Here is an 8,742-nt window from a genome sequence, read left to right on the forward strand (position 1 = left end):
ACCTTTATACACACTTAAATCGGTAGGAGTCAATAGCCCGTGTGTCTCAATGAGTAATCAATGTGTACAAACTAGACAAGTAAGTGTGCAGTGGGAGTGTTTACTTTTTTTAAAACTAATTTCTTACAAAGTTCTCAGAAGAGATTGCAATCTTGCAGCATGTAGTACGTGTTTGAGTTTGAGGTGGCTGCAATCAGTGGCTAACTCTGTGGAATGCACTTCCGCCCTTTTAGCCAATCATTAATCTGTATTTACTCAGTGTAGCTCGGGGCACTCTGGTCGTGAGAAATCTTTCCCAAATCACCTCTCAGTTTTAACGGACCTACACGTGTGTGTGTGTGTGTGTGTGTGTGTGTGTGGATGTGTGTGCAGTCAGACTGGTTTGTCAGAGAGGAATAGAAAAAAGTCTCAGCCGAAACTGACTCCGGTGCATGCTCACACTGGCACATGCTGTCCGTGTTTCACATGCAAACACACACCAGTGATTGAGTGAGCAGTTGGAATCCCGTCTGCACTTAAAGTCCTGCCTCTATCTCAGAAGGGCTACGGGCTCTTATCGCATACTGAAAATGTGTGCGGGCGCATGCGTTAGTGTGCTTGTATGTGTGTGTTTGTATAACCCAATGCGTGTGTGTGTGTGCATGTTTGAGAAAACACAGACTGGCTCATGGGACTGCTCAGGCTGCGTGTTTTGGCTCTGTCAGGCAGACCATTACTATGGCGACGAAGGTCAGGAGGTCTGGCCAGAAGGCCCAGATATATTTCTATGTTTGAATTAGGAATGCAGTCATGATGAATAACCTCTCTTGGAAGTTGATATGCATTTCCTTAAATCCCAGTGGGTTTTGTGTGATTCTCAAGACTATTCCCAAGATCGATCTGTATGATTTTTTGCAGCTGAAGGGTGAGATGGTGATGAGAGAGGTCACCATGGGAGGTCACAGGTTTTATACCTGTTACACCCTAAAATAAAGTATTGTTGAGTAACAATTTGATCACTGACCTGTGTCAATGAGATTACAAGCAGCTGTAGAAACTTTGGTGATATGCATTAAAATATGAACATATCCCACGTGTTCTCAAGCAAATCCTCCTTTTCTCCACAACCTGGGAGCTATTACTGACTTTGGAAACAATGTTGTCTGCTGTTCAGCAAGGAAATACTTCATCACTTTAACCTGATAAATGGACAAATGTTTTACATGAAATCACAATATTAAAATACAAACATGATTTAATGATGTGAGAGGGAAGGACACATTCTTTGTTAATACACCAACAGGAATGGTTCTTTAGATCAATTTGATTAATAATGACATCTAACTATAACGTGATGATGAATAATACTAATAATAATTTCTTATACTAACAGTAAAACAAATTTCAACACTAATAACAATACTATTAATAGAAACTGCAGTCATATTAAATGATAATGATAAGATCTGTTTCCACTTGACTAATAGATATCTGTGGTTGATAGACAGTAGAAAGTTGTATGCAGCCCCCACACACCCAGGTTACTTGAGGCTCTTGAAGCACTATCTTGCTTCTTCTCCTCTCACTGTCTCTTTTTGTTCTTCAGAACCACCTTTCCTGCTCCTCCAGTCTTTCTATCAGGTGTCGTCATGCATTTTAGCAGACTGTTTTAATAATGAATGTCCAGAGGTCTCTGTTTCTCTCTTTTTGTTTCTCTCTCTTTGAATCCAGGTCAACAACAATGTGAATCTTGGCTAAGGGGTTCCTCAGTGGTTCTGCCATGGTTTCTGCATGCAAAGGTCATTGGCATATCACATGTCTTCAACTTTATGTGGGCATTTGGACCTGTTTGGTCTGCATTTTAGCTTTTTTGATGTCCTGATAATCCAAGGGAACATTGGTGGTCTCTCTATCTGTTCATGTTTCCATTTGCCTTCTGCAAACCAAGCAGCAGTTTGACATTTTGGGAAATACCCTTATTTTTCTTTCTTTCTTACCGAGAGTTAGATGAGAAGATCGATACCACTCTCATAACCAAAATTAGCTGTCATCCAAGCTGTGTGCAAGGTTGCACAGGAAAGCTCCGGTCCCCCTTATGATACAAAGAGACATATCTTGGTTCCAGATATTAATGAACTGGACAGAAAATTTAGAAAATCAGGCAATTAAGTTTTAATTTTAAGATTTGGTTGTTCTACTAATGTAGTCCAAAGTAACTGCACACTATGCCACTGGTGGCTGTATAAGAAAGCAGCCTACATTCATAACCCAGCAGAAATTCTAACTTTTCATTAACGGTGTATTTCACCAGCAAGGACCACAATCAACAGGTATGATTGAATGATTTATTGATAAAAAAACAGAAGATGTATGAAGCTTGCAGTAGCTGAATAGACATTTGAAAGCTTTGTGGGGAAGCCACAATAGGGAAATCCGCCATAGCGCCCGGGCACGATGGACCCCCTTATAAACCTTATATGGGGAGGGAGAAGGAGATCAGGAGGCAGGACAGAGAAAGGGGTGACAGGGAGGGATGCAGGATACGAGAGCGAAGGGGAGGAGTTAGAACGTGTGGGTATTTATGGAAATGCTGGCGATGACGTGCTTGATGTGTGGTCCCGCTCCTGAAACTCATTAATTAAGCTAATTAGCACTACTTAAAGCGCATTTAGTCTATGCAGAACAACTGTAGGTGACATTTAAGCAATACAGTCATGTCTGTCAGCGGCTATTTCTAACTGATGCACAGTGGATGTAACACTCATTATTTCCAAAAAGAGACTTGTATAAAATGACTTCTGAAGATCTCAGGCACACTAAACAATATTAAAATACAGCAATTTTTGGACCAAGTACTTTCATACTTTTACATAAGTGGGTTTATGAAATGTTGAGTTTTACTATTACTTCATTTTTTATGGGAACAATTGTACTTTTACTTGAGTCAAGATAATCTGCCCACCACTGCTGGTAGGTTGATTTTGTATAGAGCCAGGCTAACAGTTTCCCCGTTTCCAGTATTTATGCTAAACTAAACACACAGAGAAATCAAGGTACATTGGTCCATTTTTGTACATTCTTGTCTGTACCTCTAAAAGAACATTTCTGCACCCCTAGTTACAAAAATGTACCCTTACAATTATTCATTAAGCTGACACTTTTATCCAAAGCAACTTACAATTGCTGTGTGTATATATATATATATTGGAGGTCGCATACCGCTGGAGCAACTAGTGTGTGAAGCTGCTGGGTGTATCCTTATATTTACCAATGCATAAATGTTCATTTTGTTTTGTTAAGGTTATTATGCTCATGCTTGTGAGACTGTGTGTGTATATATTTATTAAATTTTAATCTTATTATATGTAGGCTGTTCATATTTGTTCATATTTATGAGGTCAGTATATTTTAGTTTTTGGTAATGGTGGGTTTACATCCCAGAATTATTGATTTGCTGTTTATTCATGTGTCTGAATAAGTAACGGGATGGGCCATGTCAATAGACAGAGACATGAGAATAAAACTATTCTGTCATTCATACCATACAGACATGACAGTTAAATACGTTTATTTCTCAAAATGTTCAGCATTTCCTACAAAGTGAAGGTTGAATAAAGTTAAACAGAGATACTGAAATCCCACACTGAAAAGCTGTCAGTAATAAGGCTGTCTTAACCTTTTGTGTGCAGAAGCTGTGTGCAGATTAAAATGAGCTGCAGAGGTTGCAGGTGTAGGAAATAAATGCTGCATTTACGTTTGTCAGGACTTCTCAGCTCGTATTTGTGAACAAATTAAAGCGAGTAGTGGTAAGTGAAATGCACCTGATTGACACATTTATTTAATTGCTTAATTGTGTCTAGACTGTCAAGCCCACATATCTAAATGACATTTCCAGACTGATGTGCATTCAAACGGGCAGCCGAGGAAGTCATTTTGGCATAATAGCGATAAATGAGTGGGCTAACTGGCACTAATTAGGCTACCCATTGTGCATGTATGTGTGTCAGAGTACGTGAGCCTTTGACGGGTAGAGACACCTACGATAACACAGCTGTGTCATATTCCCATGGGTCTGGGAGTGATTATACTAGAACTGAATGTCTCCCTTTTGATTACTGCTTTTCCCATTTCTTCCTGTTTGTCTTAGATTTCCTCTTTACTTTTGCTCATGTCTTGCCTATTGTGTTCTTTCTGTCTAGTGTGTGGGATGGAGAAATGGAGATACGGATGAACAGAATGGACCGACGTCACTGTCAGTCGATGTAGGAGCTCTCAGACACTCACACACTTTCATTCAGCTCATCACAAACGCCCCGCTGTCTTTGTATGTCTGGGTGCCATGCCGGTTAGCAGTGGGCGCGTGACGTTATAGGGGAGTAGGATTTCATTGTTTGCCTTTGACGTGCGTCCGCCTTCAGCCACGTGTGCCTGTGCATTTATGTGTCGACATGGTTTTGTGAGGGGACATATTCGTGTATGTGTGTGTGTGTGTGTGTGTGTGTTTGTGTGGTTTTGCACAGCCGAGAAGTGAAACCAGCGTAGCCTCAGAGACAACACCATCTCTCTCAACCATAATGTGAAAAGATCGAAAGAGCTCCGTGTCACGTACAGCCGCCTCACAGGCCTGTGTTTCTGTTGATGAGTGGGCTTTATTTTGTGCCAACAGTAACACTCTCACACCAACAGCAGAAATTGTAACCATCTTAGAATCAGATTTATGGATTACATGTTGACACCAACATAAAGATATTGCACACAGAACATTTAGTATGTGGTGAATGCGCTGCTACTCCAGGAGACTAACCTGTTTGTACAATAGACCATTGTGGTGGCATTTCACAGCCATGTGTCAGTTTTGAGTGCCATTCTGCCAACATACTCCTACTTTTTTGGCCATGATTGTGCCATGTTAGATGTACGCTGAAGGTGACTGATGTAAACAAATCCCTGACAGGACGGGCCTTGGTGCAGCATGGGCTCTGCCTTTCAAGAGCAGCAGGAAGGACTTACAATGAAACTACTCAGGCTGTTTCCTTTCTGTGCAGAGGCATTAAAAAGGAGGCACAGCGCCAATTTCTCCTCCTCTAGCCCGAGGTGGGGTTTTTATAGAAACTGCTCAAGAGTTTGGAAACATACAGGGCAAATAGTTTGATGGACTGCTGACTGATTGATTGATAACTTTGTTTGTCAAGGGATTGCAAAAGCTGCTCAGGTGTTACATTAGCACATGTAAAAAACACACCATGTTATTATTTGACATATTTTTGTACATATTCCCAGTGCGCAAACTTGCTGAACACACATTTTTTCACATGCACCGTGCCACGTTGTAAGACATCAGGAAAGCTGCTGATACAGACACACACATACACCCGAGTCATTGTGCTCATGCAGCTGAAAGCGTGTTTATTTTCTTCACTGCTGTTCATGCAAGCTGTTTTGTATGGCGATCCTGAGTGCAACTTCCTGAGGTTCTCTCCAAGCTTCCTGTCTGAGAAGTCAGAGGTTATCTGCGAACCCTGCCCCTTTCAACACACACAGGTCCATGCAGCTGTTTCCTCTGGTGATCATGGATCAGATTGAAATGCACATGCATGCACACGTTTTGTGGAATTTTAGAAAGGCCACAAAATGTGTAACAAGCTACTGGAAGGATGGTTACGTTTCTGCAAAGTTGCTGTTTCCTTTCTTGTTGGGAGGATGCTTTTCTGTGTATGATGTGTTCCCTAACTTCTCTTTTTCACATCTGTGTGTGTGCGTGTATGTGCATGTGTGTGTGCATGTGTGTGTGTGTGTGTGTGTGTGTGTGTGTGTGTAGAAGGGGTGTGGCCGTGGTCTCAATTCTAGGACAGGAACTATACTCCAAACGTGTGTGTGTGTGTGTGTGTGTGTGTGTGTCAGCGTGTATCTATGTGTGTGTTTTTTTGAACATCTGCTCCTCGTTGGCTTTGTTTTCCCTCCTCTACATGGCCCACCCTTGCACTGGATGCTGGACTCCCAAGCTCTTCTTTTGAAAAAAGAGAGGAAGACACTTGAGCGAGTAAGAGACGAAGAGAGAGAAAATGTCTGCAGCCATTTCAGTTGAGTGTTAAAGTAATTTGATCTTGTCAAGGGATAAGCATCCCTTGATTTTTGCAAGTTCCCACTTTTCTTCATCCCTGTCCTCCTCTCTCTCTTTGTTTTCCTTTGCTCTTCTCTACCTTCCCCCTCAGTGTTTCTCCCGTGGCCTTGCTCGCTCCGTCCACCTCCCTCAAGGCAGCAGATGTTGGGTCTGTCCAGATGTTTTATGTTTATCACTCTCCAATCACATTTTTAACAAACTCTCAAACAGTAAACATTAAAAGAGGCGTCTCCTCTCTGCTGCCACACTGCACAGGAACAGGCGCAGGAAGAGAAAGGCTAACATTATGCAGAGAGCAAAAGAGATGAAGGTCAGGAGAGAAAAGCAGAGCATGAAAGAGAGAAATCCAATGCCACCTATATTCACATGCCTGTTGCTGAGCGCGACAGCTGTTCTCCTCTGTATGTAAGACAAACACACAGTGCACGGGTGCACACTGTCACACACACACTGACAAATACACAAATAGACTCAGGTATGCACACTTCATAGTTTCTGTACTGGTTTGAGTCTAACATCTTCTCTGCTGACAGTCTTGACTTAACAACAAAGAGCACTCTGTCACACGCGTGGAGCCAGACTCCAACAAAAAAAAAAGGAAGTCTTCAGATCTGCTTTTTTACACTCTAGAAATCACTCAGTCTTGAAATGCATTGCTTACATAGCTGCATTTTTTCTTGTTTCAACCAGCCAATCTGCAGGCCCTTCTTTCTCTTCTGACTGGCGTCTCCGTTATTTCACACCTGTGTCGCCCACAGAAATGATCCTGGGAGGGATTTTTATTGATTTGAATTTTACATTTGCCTGAGAAGTAATAATTCTGTCCGCTCTCACACGCAGCTACGAAGGGAAGCATCAGCTATTAATATTGAGCAACTCAGCAGTGAGATACCAATAACAAGACCATAAATAACTCTCTGCAGTTCACCTGGCTTGTTCTGGCTTGGCGGTTTGATAGAACAGGCAGAGAGACAAGAGTACATACCAGCACATAGACATGCAGATAAATGCTCATGCATGCTCACACACCTTCGTACATTTATATGTGTGTGTGTGTGTGTGTGTGTGTGTGTGTGTGTGTATTTGTACCTTATATACATTAACATTTGCTAAATTATTCAACATTGCTTAATAGGTGTTTTCCTGCTAAATCTTCCAAATAACTGACAAAGTTTCATTTTAAGTTTCACTGACAAACAATAAGATATAGATTTTTATTTTTATTATTATTATTATTTTTTTTTTAGTTTTTAGTCATGATAGCAGAATGGCTTTCACCACTTTGAGACTGAAATGTCTGATGGATTGCCAAATATTATGCAAACATTCATGTTTCCCAGTGAATGAATCCTAATGACTTTGGTGATCCCTGGACTATTATTCTAGCACCGCCAGCAGGTCAAAGTTTTCACTTATATCTCCCACAAAATATCTGCGTTTACTCGATGGATTGGCACAGAAGTTTTTCAAGACATTTGTGGTTCATAATCCTATTGACATCTGGGATCTTAACTTTTCATCTAGCACTATTAACAAGTTCATTTCATTTGACCAAAACTTAATAACATAACTAAAATCTCATATCCCAATATAGGTCTTTTCATATTCTGATAACAATATATATCCCGAGATAGAACATTTTTTGTAAATTCAATGAAATATTATGAACTTGTGATTTTTCTCTGCATCATAAAGGTGGGGTAAGCTATTCTTGACAAATCCAACACCACGACAAATACCATGATATAGAGTGAACAATAAGTAATGTAACTAACATTAGCTAGGTTGTGGGTTAGCAAGCTGTTGCTACTTGCTGCCGCAAAGTAAACATAGAAGGACGAGACGGTCCCAGAGCAGCACAGCAGCTTCACACAGCGATACAACTCTCCTGCTGCTATAGCTAACATCACAACAACACCACCACGTCTTAAGCCTCGTGCAGACTACATGGTTTTCAGCGTCAGGCCAATGGCCGTGCCGTTCACACTACACAACTTGCCTTCTTGTGATGGGAGTCTGAAGTCGTTGTGGTGTTCACACTACATGACTGATCGGTGACAGGGGGTCACACACACTACATGAGCTGACAGCGGCTGAGTCACCCGACGCTGGTCTCCAAACCACGTTTTGTCAAGAAAACACACGTGAAATGTTAAAACGGGAAATGGCGCAAACCTACAGACAAAACAGCTGTTGTTTGTTATTATAAAGACAGCAACTATAAAGACAAAAAATATGGGTGAAAGAATGGATTAGCACACGCAGGTAGCAGGGATTGTCTGAGCTACAGAGAGAGCTGGAGGTGAGTAAAAAGTGTTTTGCGGTGAAAAAGTAGCTGCCTGCTCTGCCAGCTGCCTGCTCTCATTGGCTGGATGTGGATGTCGAGTCGGCCGACTCTTCCAGATATTTGGTATGGTAGATATCTGCCAGACGTTGGCGATGTGTCAGAAATGTGTCGGGGAGCCGTTTTGATGTGTCGTTGAGTAGTTTACACATAACGACTGGCTTTCTGCTTCTCTCATTGGTCCCCCTGTTCAGTATTATCCAGTTCTGAGTAAACTTCACTCTCCTCTACGTTTGTTTATTCTTAATGCAAATTTCTTTCCTGCAACACCCGCAAGTGTGGAAGAACGGACCGCAGT

The sequence above is a fragment of the Micropterus dolomieu genome, linkage group LG05, assembly GCF_021292245.1.
Source record: "Micropterus dolomieu isolate WLL.071019.BEF.003 ecotype Adirondacks linkage group LG05, ASM2129224v1, whole genome shotgun sequence".
Classification (NCBI taxonomy): domain Eukaryota; kingdom Metazoa; phylum Chordata; class Actinopteri; order Centrarchiformes; family Centrarchidae; genus Micropterus; species Micropterus dolomieu.